This window comes from Oncorhynchus kisutch, linkage group LG3 (genome assembly GCF_002021735.2).
Source record: "Oncorhynchus kisutch isolate 150728-3 linkage group LG3, Okis_V2, whole genome shotgun sequence".
Taxonomy (NCBI): domain Eukaryota; kingdom Metazoa; phylum Chordata; class Actinopteri; order Salmoniformes; family Salmonidae; genus Oncorhynchus; species Oncorhynchus kisutch.
Window position 1 is genome coordinate 7,092,551 of NC_034176.2, and position 17,349 is coordinate 7,109,899.

At 43.9% G+C, this 17,349-nt stretch overlaps 1 protein-coding gene across 1 annotated transcript in view; it reads right to left on the bottom strand.

Moving 5' to 3' along the window:
- Positions 1–16,059, bottom strand: part of LOC109877872 (iporin) — a 58,666-nt gene extending 42,607 nt beyond the window's left edge. The window contains exon 1 of the mRNA XM_031816933.1: positions 15,778–16,059. The gene's annotated coding sequence lies outside the window, so the exon portion shown is untranslated. The remainder of the gene's footprint in view (positions 1–15,777) is intronic.
- Between the last annotated feature and the right edge of the window lie 1,290 nt (positions 16,060–17,349).

The window sequence follows — 17,349 nt, forward strand, 5'->3', positions numbered from 1 at the left end:
GAGAGCCAGAGAGAGAGAGAGCCAGAGAGAGAGAGAGCCAGAGAGAGAGCCAGAGAGAGAGAGAGAGAGAGAGAGAGACAGAGAGAGACACCATTGTAAATACACCATTGTAAATACAACCCATATTTATGCTTATTTATTTTATCTTGTGTCCTTTAGCCATTTGTACATTGTTAGAACACTGTATATATATATATAATATGACATTTGTAATGTCTTTACTGTTTTGAAACTTCTGTATGTGTAATGTTTACTGTTCATTTTTGTTGTTTTGCACTTTATATATTCACTTTGTATGTTGTCTACCTCACTTGCTTTGGCAATGTTAACACATGTTTCCCATGCCAATAAAGCCCTTGAATTGAATTGAATTGAATTGAGAGAGAGACAGAGAGAGAGAGAGAGCCAGAGAGAGAGAGAGCCAGAGAGAGAGAGAGCCAGAGAGAGAGCCAGAGAGAGAGAGAGACAGAGAGAGAGAGACAGAGAGAGAGAGAGCCAGAGAGAGAGAGAGAGAGAGCCAGAGAGAGAGAGAGCCAGAGAGAGAGCCAGAGAGAGAGAGAGACAGAGAGAGAGAGAGCCAGAGAGAGAGCCAGAGAGAGAGAGAGCCAGAGAGAGAGAGCCAGAGAGAGAGCCAGAGAGAGAGAGAGACAGAGAGAGAGAGACAGAGAGAGAGAGAGACAGAGAGAGAGAGACAGAGAGACAGAGAGAGAGAGAGCCAGAGAGAGAGAGAGAGAGAGCCAGAGAGACAGCCAGAGTAAACACAACAGGCAGATACTCTACACTGTCACATGATTTCCACCACCATATGATATCTAAATATCTTAAGCGACTTGTGAAGCTGTTAAATAACAAGTCTTCTCATACAGCAGGGAAGTCATGAGTCACTTCCATGTGAGGTGGAAACAGTGAGACAGGTTCTCACTCACACGCAGTATGAGCTCACACATCTGATCTTCCACTCTCTCATACTTTCATCGCTAACATCTAATCAATGCCGTTGGATATGTCTACGGCTAGACAGGCATCTCATAAACTCCCTGGCGCAGGGCGGTGACAGGTGTCAACATGGGCAGAGAGATGGCCGCTGGCAAGTCAAGATGACTCTAATCCAGACTCAACACCTACTCGGGAGTAATCCTGGATAGATTAATTCTAACTCAGACATAATCCTAGATATATTTATAATCCCAATTGTTACAGAGACTGACAGTGCAGGTGGGGTTAGAGACAGCAGACCAGTAGCTCGATCTGCTCAAACACACACACACACACACACACACACACACACACACACACACACACACACACACACACACACACACACACACACACAATCCATTCAATTTCAAGGGTCAATTACAGGTCTATCTGAAATGCCTGAGGCAGAAGGGAGGCACAGACAACAACACTGACGGAATCCCCACACCCCACTTCCTGTCTCTGAGCCAGCTACAATGAGTCATACAGGAAGATGTCAGAGGATCATCCCCCTTACGTAAATCTGCTCTCCCCCTCTTCTCCTCCTCAACGTCCCCCACCTTTCAACAATTATCATTCATCTCCATCCAATTTTCAAAACAAACTTCTCTCCTCCATTCTCATTAACAAGAACCTAGCGTCTCCTGACGTAACAATGTCCAGCGCACGGTACCCAGCAAACATACAACCTTTCAAACAGTGAATACGGTTTAAATACCGTCCTAAACCCACAGTTGCAGCTGCACTGCTGCAGTGTGTCTGTATGACCAGCTGTTCCCAGAGAGAGAAAGTGGTCAATGCTAACAGGATTAACCTAGCCTATTAGCTTAGTTTAGCACTTTGAGGACAAGCCAACACCCACCACACCAGATCCTAAAAGCAATAGCCTAGCATATTAGCAGTCTAAGGACAAGCCAACACCCACCACACCAGATCCTAAAAGCAATAGCCTAGCATATTAGCAGTCTAAGGACAAGCCAACAGTCAAACCACACAAATTCAGCCTGAAGCTAACCGCATTGGCCTAACGTGTAGCACTCACCCACCCCACCGTTGACACTTCAAATGAGATTAAGGGATTGGCTGAAGGATCAGATTGGGGTTAACTGTCCTGTACTGGTTTTTTTTAAAGACTAGAACGGTACAATCCCTGCTTAGTGTCGGCTACTATCTTTGATGGCTATACTGTATCAAAATCAACAGCGGTAGTAGTAGCAGTTCACTCTAACATGCCTTATGTTCAATGCCATCTGCAAGAGCACACAGCAGTAGGGGGTTATCGGTGTTTATGATAACTCAAACGATGCATTATGACACCATTATAATGCATTATTGCCTACCTTGGGGCAGCAGGGTAGCCTAGTGGTTCGAGTGTTGGGCTAGTAACCGAAAGGTTGCAAGTTCAAATCCCCAAGCTGACAAGGTACAAATGTGTCATTCTGCCCCGGAACAAGGCAGTTAACCCACTGTTCCTAGGCCGTTGTTGAAAATAAGAATTTGTTCTTAACTGACTTGCTTAAATAAATCAAATAACACTTTTTTACTAAAGTCAATAAGTTTTAACAATTGGCACTAGTGTTCCTCTGATGTGACATTCTGTTCCTTTTTGTTTCAGTGGAAGAATGCCAAGGAACAAACAACCAGAATCATGGGATAACACAGTGAAACACACAGATAATGTCCCAAAATGAAGAAACACACAGATAATGTCCCAAATGAAAAAAACACACAGATAATGTCCCAAAATGAAGAAACACACAGATAATGTCCCAAAATGAAGAAACACACAGATAATGTCCCAAAATGAAGAAACACACAGATAATGTCCCAAAATGAAGAAACACACAGATAATGTCCCAAAATGAAGAAACACACAGATAATGTCCCAAAATGAAGAAACACACAGATAATGTCCCAAATGAAGAAACACACAGATAATGTCCCAAAATGAAGAAACACACAGATAATGTCCCAAATGAAGACACACAGATAATGTCCCAAAAGAAAAAACACACAGATAATGTCCCAAATTGAAGAAACACACAGATAATGTCCCAAATTGAAGAAACACACAGATAATGTACCAAAATGAAGTAGTACACTATATTGAGAATAGGTAGCCATTTGCTTTAAAGTTAAAGCCACATAGTCTGAAATAAACATCCAGAGAGCTTCTGTATTGCCCAAAACCCCCCTCTATTTACATGAAATAGTTCGGTCCTGCCCCCAAACCAGGAACAAACAGTAATTGCTAGCAGTGAATTGTGAGTGAGGAGTGCTGGTGGAGCATCATGTCTCAGCTCCCGAAAGAAACATCTGTCTCCCAAAAACGAAAAGGAAAGAAAAGACAGGAGAGAGAAAAGAAAAAGGCGACAGTATGTCACCCACTGTTTCACAAAAGAAGGTGGGTGAACCAGCCCCGTCTCCCCATCCCTCTGAACCAGCCCCGTCTCCCCATCCCTCTGAACCAGCCCGTCTCCCCATCCCTCTGAACCAGCCCTGTCTCCCCATCCCCCTGAACCAGCCCTGTCTCCCCATCCCCCTGAACCAGCCCTGTCTCCCCATCCCCCTGAACCAGCCCTGTCTCCCCATCCCCCTGAACCAGCCCTGTCTCCCCATCCCTCTGAACCAGCCCCGTCTCCCCATCCCCCTGAACCAGCCCTGTCTCCCCATCCCCCTGAACCAGCCCTGTCTCCCCATCCCCTGAACCAGCCCTGTCTCCCCATCCCTCTGAACCAGCCCTGTCTCCCCATACCCCTGAACCAGCCCTACTCCCAACTGAAGAAGGAGGTGAGCAGCATTGGGTTGAATGACATGTCAATTGGCATAAATGCAGGTACTGCAATGCACTGTGGACAGGAATGTGATTATCCAGTCAGGAAAAATCTCACTTGATACAGAGGCAGCCAATATCAGAGCCTTAAAGGAAGAGATGCAGGCTCTTAGAGATGGATGGGAGAACAGTGTTTTTTTACTGCTGTGGACGACATCAGAAGTGACTTGGACACTTGGTTCCACACCACTGCAAAAATTTTAGAATAATGTCCTGCTGTTCTGGAAGTTGGTCAGATTAGTGAGGATAAAGTCCCCTCTGTGTGCCAACCACTGATCATGAAGTATTCCAGAGATCTTACACCTGAGTTTCAAAATGAAGTTAAACACCTGAGCACTGTATATGCTTGCTCCCCTCCTAACTTATCCCCCCTTGGTCTCCTGAACACAGTATATGCTGCCTCTTTCCCCCTCTAACTTATCCCCTCTTGGTCTCCTGAACACAGTATATGCTGCCTCTTTCCCCCTCTAACTTATCCCCTCTTGGTCTCCTGAACACAGTATATGCTGCCTCTTTCCCCCTCTAACTTATCCCCTCTTGGTCTCCTGAACACAGTATATGCTGCCTCTTTCCCCCTCTAACTTGTCCCCCCTTGGTCTCCTGAACACAGTATATGCTGCCACTTTCTCCTCCTAACTTATCCCCCCTTGGTCTCCTGAACACAGTATATGCTGCCTCTTTCCCCCTCTAACTTATCCCCCCTTGGTCTCCTGAACACAGTATATGCTGCCACTTTCTCCTCCTAACTTATCCCCTCTTGGTCTCCTGAACACAGTATATGCTGCCACTTTCCCCCTCTAACTTGTCCCCCCTTGGTCTCCTGAACACAGTATATGCTGCCACTTTCTCCTCCTAACTTATCCCCCCTTGGTCTCCTGAACACAGTATATGCTGCCTCTTTCCCCCTCTAACTTGTCCCCTCTTGGTCTCCTGAACACTGTATATGCTGACTCTTTCCCCTCCTAACTTGTCCCCTCTTGGTCTCCTTAATGTAATTTGTAAGATGCAGCTGCAAAGCATTCTGGGAGAAGTGTGCATTGCTTTAAGTATGTTTTGTACAAAGCCTGTGACTGTTCCTGGTGGCGAGAGAGTTTGTCAGTAAGCTAAAACTGATTAAAAAAAACTACTTGAGGTCCACTATGTCCCAGGACAGGCTTTGCAGTGTTGCCACACTGTCCATTGAACATCAATTAGCTAGAAAGCTGGACTTCAAAGACTTGATCAGTGACTTTGCTAGCAAGAAGGCTCGGCGCTGGGCTCTTGGTGAGTAAGGCTGAGCAAGGGCCAGTGATAACTGTTAAATGGCATCGCTATGGATACTGGATCACTACACACATAATTCCCACTGGCTGAGAACAAGACTGAGAACAAGATATGTCTCAAAGTAATGGCTGGATTGACCATAACATTTGTTGTGCACAATCAAGACCCCAAGTGGAAGAAACCTGTTGGTTTGGTGACCTCTTGACCTTTCCTCTAGCGCCACCATCAGGCCTTTAAATTTCCATTGTGTTTTCCATTTTCACATCGGCTTAGTTTCTAGTTGGTATGTATACTTAGTTCAAAAAAAATCTGCTTGCTGATTTTATTATTTTTGTTTGTTATATCGTTCTATCGATGATAATGTTCATTTATTTTAATTATAAGAGGTTAATGTATATTCAATTTAAATTTATTTTAAGTTATTCATTAATGTTAAGAGCATTTTTCAGTGTAAGAGTGTAAAAGATTGGCACATTTCTTATAGAAAGTATCAGTCTTGCATCAAATAGTGAATTCCACTGTCTGCAGAATGTTGCATGCATGTCTGCACAGCGTTATATCATCACAGCTCACTGTCAGTTAACATCGTACAGTAAACATTGGACTACAAGAGAGTTGCAAGCCTGCGAGTTATTTAAAGCTTTGAATGGGTCGATTGGGTTCTGGAGGTGTGTGGTTAGAGCTGTTGCGTAGGGTTGGTGTGGCCTGTGGTGGTGGGGTCCAATGTGATATCTTTTCGTGGGGCCCACAATCCCTGGCGGCGCCCCTGCCAGCAGGCCTTGTCTGGGTAAATATTAGCCTAAACTCAACACAGGCAATGGATAGAATGAACCGGACCAACACGTGGCTAACGCCCCAAAACCTACATCTCATATTGAGGCCAGGCATCACACAGGCTGAAATGTTTTTCCAATAATATTAGCATTTTCAAGAAAGTAAACATAAAAATGTCTCAAATTTTCTTTAGTTAATCATACTACCGTCAACTACCTTCGTCAACATTTTCATAAATGTTAACCCCTTTAAAATGGACATTCATTAATACTTTTAAAAGCTCACTTGATTAAATTACACATCATTGTTTAACTTACTTTGAAAGAGCTGGTGATTGGGTCCAGGCATCAGTGTATTTGTCTTCAACTGCCATTTCCTGAACGTCAGACACTTCCCACATGCCAACAGATTTTTTTTCTCAGCCTCAGAAACATCTGCATCTACTACATGTTGTGTGGTTATCTTTAGATACAGTATTTTCCCCATACTGGTCCAGAGGGAATTGTTGATAAAGTATGTTGTCTGTTTAAATATAAATCATTCTAGATAACATTTTCTTTGAATTTCTCAGCATGTCTTTAGTATTTTACTGATAGAAAGATGAAAACAAGTCCGGTCCTGGAGCATCTTAACAAATTTAAACCAAAATTTTTAGGCTGACTTCAAATCATCCGATGTCCAGAAAAATGGATTAGCCTGATATGCAAATGAATGCATATGAGATATAGCCTCATTTGCATATTTTAATAGCATACTTCAGAAAATGTTTAATTCAGAAAAGTATTATAATTTGTGTCAACATTCAACTGGTAAAAGTTGATTGTGATATGATTACGGGTAAAGAATTACCCTATGAGGGTGTGGTGCCTGGCCTTAAACTCTGTCATACTTCAAACTGGTAAACCCCCAGCTCTAACATGACACACATAAACTCACACATGCCGGCCAATCCGGGATGCACACACATACACATTCTCTGAATGAGTTCCACTGAGTACGTTTTCCGCCCTGGTCTTAATCTTTTGTGGGCAGATTCTGTAGACTGAAGAATCTATAGGGATGTAGAAATCCATGTTATTCAATTATTGCACCCACACTGCTCGCGCGCGTCAACGAGCTTCTGCGTTGCCAAAGGTTAAAATAGAAGTCAGTTCTATTCCTGATGCAGATCGCGCTGCAAGTCCTGCCTCTCCCATCTCCTCATTGGTTTATAGAAGCAGGTAGCCATGTGCCATCTCCTCATTGGTTATACCCTAGTGGGTGACTGAAAGACGAACGAGGTCAGTGGTGGTAATGCACCAAATTTATGAAAGTTGCCAATCGACAATTGTTGCCAATTATAAAGTCAAGAGAAGAAAAAGCCTGGAAGGAGGAGAGATGACTAGAAACGATTCAGTTGACCGTTTTTTGTGTGGATTAATTGGCGGAGTAGAGGACCTTGTGCATTTCAGGTAAAATAACTCAATGTTTATATCCCGGGACAAAGTAGCTAACAACAGCAAGCTAGCTAAAAAGGACAAATTAGCTAGTAAGTGCTAGCTAGCTGAAAAGGACAAATTAGCTAGTAAGTGCTAGCTAGCTAAAAAGGACAAATTAGCTAGTAAGTGCAAGCTAGCTAAATTGCCATAAATATTTTAATGCTTTTCGACCTGTCCCCACATTAATATAATTGGTTCAGAGTTTGTTTTGATATTTTAACCTGCATGTCGTGATCGAGTCTGGTGTGGGGGACAAAATAAATGTATGCACGATGGCGGTTTGGGTTCCGTGTAAGTTAACCAAATTACTTGACATTTTACTTCTGGGTTAACCCGAGATTACCCTGGTCAAAACCTAAGTGGCCTGCCTACATCGGGCCTGCCTACGTCGGGCCTGCCAACGCCGGGCCTGCCTACGTCGGGCCTGCCTACGCCGGGCCTGCCTATAGAGTGGCAGGTATCCTAGAAGTTAGAATACCCGAGCCGACAAGGGGAAAAATCTGTTGATGTGCCCTTGAGCAAGGAACTTAAACATCATTTGTTCCAGGGGCCGCCGTACTACTATGGCTGACCCCGTTAAACAACACCTATCATACTACTATGACTGACCCTGTAAAACAACACCTATCATACTACTATGGCTGACCCCGTTAAACAACACCTATCATACTACTATGACTGACCCTGTAAAACAACACCTATCATACTACTATGACTGACCCTGTAAAACAACACCTATCATACTACTATGACTGACCCTGTAAAACGACACCTATCATACTACTATGACTGACCCTGTAAAACAACACCTATCATACTACTATGACTGACCCTGTAAAACAACACCTATCATACTACTATGACTGACCCTGTAAAACAACACATTACACTGCATCTATCCAGTGTATGTGACTAAATATATATTTTGTATAATCATCATTAGCAAACAGCCAAACCCTAAAGTTAGTGTGTTGGCGCCAGTGTGTTTGAGTCAAAGAACGTACTTTAAGGAGAGGACAAGCTACAAACAAAGGACATCCTTCCTCCCCTCCCCCTCTCCCTGCCTCCCCCTTCCTCCCTCTCCCTGCCTCCCCCTCTCCCTGCCTCCCCCTTCCTCCCTCTCCCCTCCTCCTCTCCCTGCCTCCCCCTTCCTCCCTCTCCCTGCCTCCCCTCCCCCTCTCCCTGCCTCCCCCTTCCTCCCTCTTACATCATCAGGACTATACTTCCAGGAATTGGGCTGGGATTCAGAGCAGACCTCCCCAGAGAAGCTACAGAGACAGCCAGCGAGGGGTGTGGTAGAGATGGACATCATTACCGTAATACCATCTATAGTATTGTGTTTAGAATCAAATGTTAGGAGCCAGAATGGCATTTACAGACAATTGTGTGCCTTTGAAATGAAACAAAGAACCTTTCTTGCTTTTAGAATTAATTTCTTAGTTTTTTTATTTTTATTTTCTGGAAACTCGAAAGTCTTGATTGTTTGTTGTTGCTAGTAGTGTGTCCAACGGTTACCCTGTCTAAGAAAGTCCCCATATACAGTGCCTTGCGAAAGTATTCGGCCCCCTTGAACTTTGCGACCTTTTGCCACATTTCAGGCTTCAAACGTAAAGATATAAAACTGTATTTTTTTGTGAAGAATCAACAACAACTGGGACACAATCATGAAGTGGAACGACATTTATTGGATATTTCAAACTTTTTTAACAAATCAAAAACTGAAAAATTGGGCGTGCAAAATTATTCAGCCCCCTTAAGTTAATACTTTGTAGCGCCACCTTTTGCTGCGATTACAGCTGTAAGTCGCTTGGGGTATGTCTCTATCAGTTTTGCACATCGAGAGACTGACATTTTTTCCCATTCCTCCTTGCAAAACAGCTCGAGCTCAGTGAGGTTGGATGGAGAGCATTTGTGAACAGCAGTTTTCAGTTCTTTCCACAGATTCTCGATTGGATTCAGGTCTGGACTTTGACTTGGCCATTCTAACACCTGGATATGTTTATTTTTGAACCATTCCATTGTAGATTTTGCTTTATGTTTTGGATCATTGTCTTGTTGGAAGACAAATCTCCGTCCCAGTCTCAGGTCTTTTGCAGACTCCATCAGGTTTTCTTCCAGAATGGTCCTGTATTTGGCTCCATCCATCTTCCCATCCATTTTAACCATCTTCCCTGTCTCTGCTGAAGAAAAGCAGGCCCAAACCATGATGCTGCCACCACCATGTTTGACAGTGGGGATGGTGTGTTAAGGGTGATGAGCTGTGTTGCTTTTACGCCAAACATAACGTTTTGCATTGTTGCCAAAAAGTTCAATTTTGGTTTCATCTGACCAGAGCACCTTCTTCCACATGTTTGGTGTGTCTCCCAGGTGGCTTGTGACAAACTTTAAACGACACTTTTTATGGATATCTTTAAGAAATGGCTTTCTTCTTGCCACTGTTCCATAAAGGCCAGATTTGTGCAATATACGACTGATTGTTGTCCTATGGACAGAGTCTCCCACCTCAGCTGTAGATCTCTGCAGTTCATCCAGAGTGATCATGGGCCTCTTGGCAGCATCTCTGATCAGTCTTCTCCTTGTATGAGCTGAAAGTTTAGAGGGACGGCCAGGTCTTGGTAGATTTGCAGTGGTCTGATACTCCTTCCATTTCAATATTATCGCTTGCACAGTGCTCCTTGGGATGTTTAAAGCTTGGGAAATCTTTTTGTATCCAAATCCGGCTTTAAACTTCTTCACAACAGTATCTCGGACCTGCCTGGTGTGTTCCTTGTTCTTCATGATGCTCTCTGCGCTTTTAACGGACCTCTGAAACTATCACAGTGCAGGTGCATTTATACGGAGACTTGATTACACACAGGTGGATTGTATTTATCATCATTAGTCATTTAGGTCAACATTGGATCATTCAGAGATCCTCACTGAACTTCTGGAGAGAGTTTGCTGCACTGAAAGTAAAGGGGCTGAATAATTCTGCACGCCCAATTTTTCAGTTTTTGATTTGTTAAAAAAGTTTGAAATATCCAATAAATGTCATTCCACTTCATGATTGTGTCCCACTTGTTGTTGATTCTTAACAAAAAAATACAGTTTTATATCTTTATGTTTGAAGCCTGAAATGTGGCAAAAGGTCGCAAAGTTCAAGGGGGCCGAATACTTTCGCAAGGCACTGTATATACGACATGGATGTCACTAGCAACCTCGTCCCTAACCTTCTCCATGTCTCTTTCCTCCCTCCTTCTCTCAGCCTTTACACTGCTTTATGAATGTCAGATGTACTTGTGTGTGTGTGTGTGTGTGTGTGTGTGTGTGTGTGTGTGTGTGTGTGTGTGTGTGTCAAAGCTTCTCTGTGATTGTGTGTGTGTGTGTGTGTGTGTGTGTGTCAAAGCTTCTCTGTGATTGTGTGTGTGTGTGTGTGTGTGTGTGTGTGAGAATGTTCACTGACTAAAAGAGCCTTTGTCCTCCTCACACAGAGACACACACCACCACGGTCTGGCCCGGGATGCAATGCCTGGCCCGGGATGCAAACCCACGAGCACAACAACCCACGTTCACAACAACCCACATTCACAACAACCCACATTCTCAAGAACCCACATTCAGAAGAACCCACATTCACCACAACCCACATTCTCAACAACCCACATTCACCACAACCCACATTCACAACACTAACGTACACAGTCAATCGTACTAACTAACCTGTGTGTGTGTGTGTGTGTGTGTGTGTGTTCCTTCGGCAGGACAGGGTACATTCACCCCTATTTCCTCTGTCATTGGAAACAACGGAGTGTTAGGATCACTCACTGATCTCACTGGCTAAAAACAGAACAGGAGTCACACCGTCTCTGATCCCTGATCATGTGTGTGTCAGGGCTAAAGACAGCACATCACCCTCTCTGATCCCTCCTCTCTTCCTTCCCTTATCGGCCTATAGGAAGATTACTCTCTTTACGTAACATAGTAAGCTTGTTGTACAAGTAGACCTCTAGTGAAATGTCTACTAAGTGTACTGTAGTGTAAACACAGGTAAGTAGAGCCTGCAACTTTACTCTCTGTCCGCAACGCAGGGTGGATGTTGTATCTGTGTTCTGTAACATCGTCTTCACATTCTGTAGACTGTTCCTGGGGGTGTACATGATCCCTGCTAGTGTCCTGTCCAGGGGGGTGTACATGATCCCTGCTCGTGTCGTGTCCTGTCCTGGGGGGTGTACATGATCCCTGCTAGTGTCCTGTCCTTGGGGGTGTACATGATCCCTGCCAGTGTCCTGTCCCTGGCGGTGTACATGATCCCAGCCAGTGTCCTGTCCCTGGCGGTGTACATGATCCCTGCTCGTGTCCTGTCCTTGGGGGTGTACATGATCCCTGCTTGTGTCCTGTCCCTGGCGATGTACATGATCCCTGCCAGTGTCCTGTCCCTGGCGGTGTAAATGATCCCTGCCAGTGTCCTGTCCCTGGCGGTGTACATGATCCCTGCTCGTGTCCTGTCCTTGGGGGTGTACATGATCCCTGCTTGTGTCCTGTCCCTGGTGATGTACATGATCCCTGCCAGTGTCCTGTCCCTGGCGGTGTACATGATCCCTGCTCGTGTCCTGTCCTTGGGGGTGTACATGATCCCTGCTTGTGTCCTGTCCCTGGCGATGTACATGATCCCTGCCAGTGTCCTGTCCCTGGCGGTGTACATGATCCCTGCTAGTGTCCTGTCCCTGGCGGTGTACATGATCCCTGCTAGTGTCCTGTCCCTGGCGGTGTACATGATCGGTCATAGGATACCACCTTTCCAACAAGTGAGTTTGTTGAATTTACTGCCCTACTAAAGCTGCCCCGGTCAACTGTAAGTGCTTTTATTGTGAAGTACAAAATGTCTAGGAGCAACAACGGATCAGCCGAGAAGTGGTAGGCCACACAAGCTCACAGAATGGGACCGCCGAGTGCTGAAGGGTGTAGCACGTAAAACATTGTCTGTCCTCGGGTGCAACACTTACTAGTGTTTTCCAAACTGCCTCACTTCACCATCTGGCAGTCCCACGGACAAATCCGCTCCAATGCATAGCACCAACTGTAAAGTTTGGTGGAGGAGGATTTATGATATTTGGCTGTTTTTCATGGTTTGAGCTAAGCCCCTTAGTTCCAGTGAAGGGAAATCTTAACGCTACAGCATACAATGACATTCTAGATGATTCTTTGCTTCCAACTTTGTGGCAACAGTTTGGGGAAGGGCCTTTCCTGTTTCAGCATGTCAATGCCCCCGTGCACAAAGTGAGGTCCATACAGAAACGGTTTGTCAAGATCGGTGTAGGAAAACTTGACTGGCCTGCACCGAGCCCTGACCTCAACCCCATCTAACACCTTCAGGATGAATTGGAACGCCGACTATGAGCCAGGCCTAATCGCCCAACATCAGTGCCCGTCCTGACTAATGCTCTTGTGGCTGAACGGAAGCAAGTCCCCGCAGCAATGTTCCAACATGTAGTGTAAAGTCTTCCCAGAAGAGTGGAGGCTGTTATAGCTGCAAAGGGGGGGGGGGGGGGGGACAACTCCATATTAATGCCCGTGATTTTGGAAGGAGATGTTTGACGAGCAGGTGTCCACATACCTTTGGTCATGTAGTCATATACACACACTCCAGACTCCAACATTTGGGGTGGCAGGGTAGCCTAGTGGTTAGAGCATTGGACTAGTAACGGTTGCAAAGGTAAAGGTTGCAAGTTCAAATCCCCGAGCTGACAAGGTACAAAATCTGTCGTTCTGCCCTTGAACAGGAAGTTAATCCACTGTTCCTAGGCCGTCATTGAAAATAAGAAATTGTTTTCAACTGACTTGCCTAGTTCAAATAAATTCCTCATCTGAATATTTATATGCTTTAATTCTATGTGTTAGATATTACTGCACTGTTGGCGCTAGCAATATTAGCATTTCGCTGTGTGTGCAGTAGTGGGAATACTACCCAATAATACTAATCAAATCAAATCAAATTTATTTATATAGCCCTTCGTACATCAGCTGATATCTCAAAGTGCTGTACAGAAACCCAGCCTAAAACCCCAAACAGCAAGCAATGCAGGTGTAGAAGCACTTTTACTACCCGAGTAAAAGTCTAAAAGTATTTCGTTTTAAATATACTTATGTATACTTATGTATCAAAAGTAAAAAATAATTTCAAATTCCTTATATTAAACAAACCAGGTGGCACTATTGTCTTGTTTTTTTAAATTGACACACTCCAACACTCAGACATGATTTACAAACAAAGCATTTGTGTTTAGTGAGTCCACCAGATCAGAGGCAGTAGGGGTGACCAGGGATGTTCTCTGTTTAGTGATTCCTCCAGATCAGAGGCAGTTATGATGACCAGGAATGTTCTCTGTTTAGTGAGTCCTCCAGGTCAGAGGCAGTAGATGACCAGGGATGTTCTCTGTTTAGTGAGTCCACCAGATCAGAGGCAGTAGGGATGCCCAGGGATGTTCTCTGTTTAGTGAGTCCACCAGATCAGAGGCAGTAGGGATGCCCAGGGATGTTCTCTGTTTAGTGAGTCCATCAGATCAGAGGCAGTAGATGAACAGGAACGTTCTCTTGATAAGTGTGTGAATTGGACCATTTTCCTGTCCTGCTAAGCATTCTAAATGTAAAGAGTACTTTTAGGTGTCAGGGAAAATGTATGGAGTAAAAAGTACATTATTTTCTTTAAGAATGTAGGGAAGTAAAAGTAGTCAAAAATATAAATAGTAAAGTACAGATCCCCTAAAAAAAATATTTAAGTAGTACTTTAAAGTATTTTAACTTAAGTACTTTACACATATGTGTGTATGGACCAATAAGATTTGATTTGAGAAGTAGCGCACTATGTTGGGATATAGGGTGCCCTTTGCCTTATCCTTTACCCCCTTCAGTCACCCAGTCTGTTTATGGCTCAAAATACTGAAGAGATTTGATTGTAATCTTCTCCTTCTATAGAGCCAGGACAAGTGGGAACTTGATCTGAACAGGGTGGAGACAGAGTTAAGCCGCAGCCGGGCTACTAGAGACCTGGGGCGAGTATTGTAAAATACCTAGACGTATGTGACATATTTACACATTTGAAGCCTATCTTTGTAATGATTGCCTCGCTCTGTCTGTGTTGAGCGGAATCAATTCGGGACATTAAACTTCAGATTAGCCAGAATGAAGATGGATTTTTTATTTATTTGACATTTAACTAGGTAAGTCGGATAATAACACATATTTATTTTCCCGGGGATTCGATATAGCAACCTTTCGATTACTGACCCAACGTTCTAACCGCTAGGCTACCTGCCGCCAATGATATGAGGGTTGCATAACTGGAGGATAGGCAACACAGACAAGCTTGGTTGCATCTCTCGCTCTCAATTTATCGGGATTTATTGTCACGGTAAACATGTTAACATTGCCAAAGGAAGTGAAATAGATAATAAACAAAAATTAAATGAACAATCAGAAATGAACAGTGAACATCTTTCTCTCTTTCTTCTCCAATGCAAAGCAGGAATGACCACTAGCCGATATAGGTGAAATAATAATAATTTTCATTTGTAAAGCATTTTCTACTACTCAAGGCGCAAAATAATAAAACAACTAATAAAAACAATCCAAACCACAGAACACAGACAACAAACAAAACGACATACAGCTGGACATGAGGACAGAATTAGCAGAGGTTCTTGAAAGCTTTACTGAACAGCACGGTCTTGAGCTGTGCCATAAAGGAGAACAGAGACTCTGAAACCCTAATAGTGTCTGGAAGTGCGTTCCACAGCCGCAGAGGCGACAATAAAAACGCGACAATAACAACACAACGCAGTTATAGAGACAAGAGCAGAGCAGAGCACAAGAACAAGCGCTGCTTTGTTGTCACAAGTCTCAACATAGGGTATGCTATCAGAAATAGTCTGAGTATTTCACGTAAATACATTGCTTAGGCTAATATAGAGCATCTATAGGCTGGGTCATTCTACGAAATTATTCCATTTGCGTCCCTTTTGATATTCTAAGTAGAAATTGTGCAACAATACTTCATTTTGAAAAGCCTGTTATATTCACTGAAGTGCCCTTTCATATAGACCACATGGCGAATTCACCAACACCAAGATCGAAACGACTATTGTTGGAGACAATTTTGTAAAGGTTTATAGCAGATCGAGGCCCGTTTCATGGCAACGTATGATTCCTTCACAGAAAGGTTAGGCTACAGACTAAGATCCACTACTGGCTACGGTAGTCTAAAATGCATCCGAAGCGATATAGACCCATTAGCAATAAAGACATTTTTTGTTGCAAGACCGGTTTTTGCTGTTCCTTTACCGTTATGGTGCTACGGCGGGATTTTCCAGCTTCCGATGTGATGCTGTCCAAGCAATGCATTGCTTCTCCCCTCTCCCTCTCTTACCATTATATCACAGCCTTCTACTAGAAAGACACGAAGGCGACTATACTTACGTTTAAGCAGGTTGCCAACGATGTTATTATCGTGTCAATAGTATCCACCTTGTCCTTTGTCCTCAATATTCACGCGAATAATAGGCCTAATCACTGACGCTTGGAATATGTTTGTTTTTTTGCTCGCGCCCAGCGCTCGACAACGCAGAAGCAGCGCATAACAGGGCTACAGTACGTTATTACGTCAACCCGGATTCAGCTCAGCCCTCTCTCATAGGGATTCCGTCAGGTCCAATACCGTGAGGATCAAGGACATACTTCAACCGTTCTGGAGGTTAGCTACCCGCTTTTGGGCGACCCGCAGTTAGGTGGGGGTCAAACTTGGGCGGTTTCTTCTACGACACTAACCCGGTTTCCATCCAACTTTTTTTTAATGCGAGTTAGGTATGTCGGGAAAAACATTTTAATGACAAGCCTGATGGAAACTGAACAACTTTCCAAATGTCGACAAAATAAAATAGGCTAGACAAGGTGAGCTATTTTTGTGTCGGTAAAATTAATTATGCGTGAAATGTAGTTGGAAACGCTTGTATTCACCTTTTTTTTTTTTAAGTAGGCAAGTCAGTTAAGAACAAATTCTTATTTTCAATGAAAGCCTAGGAACAGTGGGTTGACTGCAGGGGCAGAACGACAGATGTGTTCCTTGTCAGCTCGGGGGTTTGAACTTGCAACCTTCAGGTTAGTAGTCCAACACCCTAACCACTAGGCTACCCTGCCGCCTCTACACTTAAACCACTAGGCTACCCTGCCACCTCTACACTCTAACCACTAGGCTACCCTGCGTCTACACTCGAACCACTAGGCTATCCTGCCGTCTACACTCTAACCACTAGGCTACCCTGCCGCCTCTACACTGAAACCACTAGGCTACCCTGCCGCCTCTACACTCTAACCACTAGGCTACCCTGCCGCCTCTACACTCTAACCACTAGGCTACCCTGCGTCTATACTCTAACCACTAGGCTACCCTGCCGCCTCTACACTCTAACCACTAGGCTACCCTGCGTCTACACTCTAACCACTAGGCTACCCTGCCGTCTACACTCTAACCACTAGGCTACCCTGCCGTCTACACTCGAACCACTAGGCTACCCTGCCACCTCTACACTCTACAGGCTACCCTGCCAATATAATTACCATTAGCCTACATTGAAGTAAACTTGGAATCACTACAATAACATATTATGTGATCCAGATAAATGATGATGAACTTTACAGGGTGGTGAACGTGCAAGGTGATGAGCTTTATGCTCCTTTCCAATACATATCTAGGGTCTTGTTATGGTGACATTATCATCGATACTTGGCTGCAGTTTAAATCTCAGTTTCCGACAGTGCAGAAATATCTAACAAGTAATATCCAACAATTTCACAACAAATACCCAATACACACAAATCTAAGTAAAATATTGGAATTAAGAATATATAAATATATGGATGAGAAATGTCAGAGCGGCACAGACTAAGATATAGTACAATAGAATAGAATATAGTATATACATATGAGATGAGTAATGCATAGACTAAGATACAGTAGAATAGGACAGAATACAGTATATACATATGAGATGA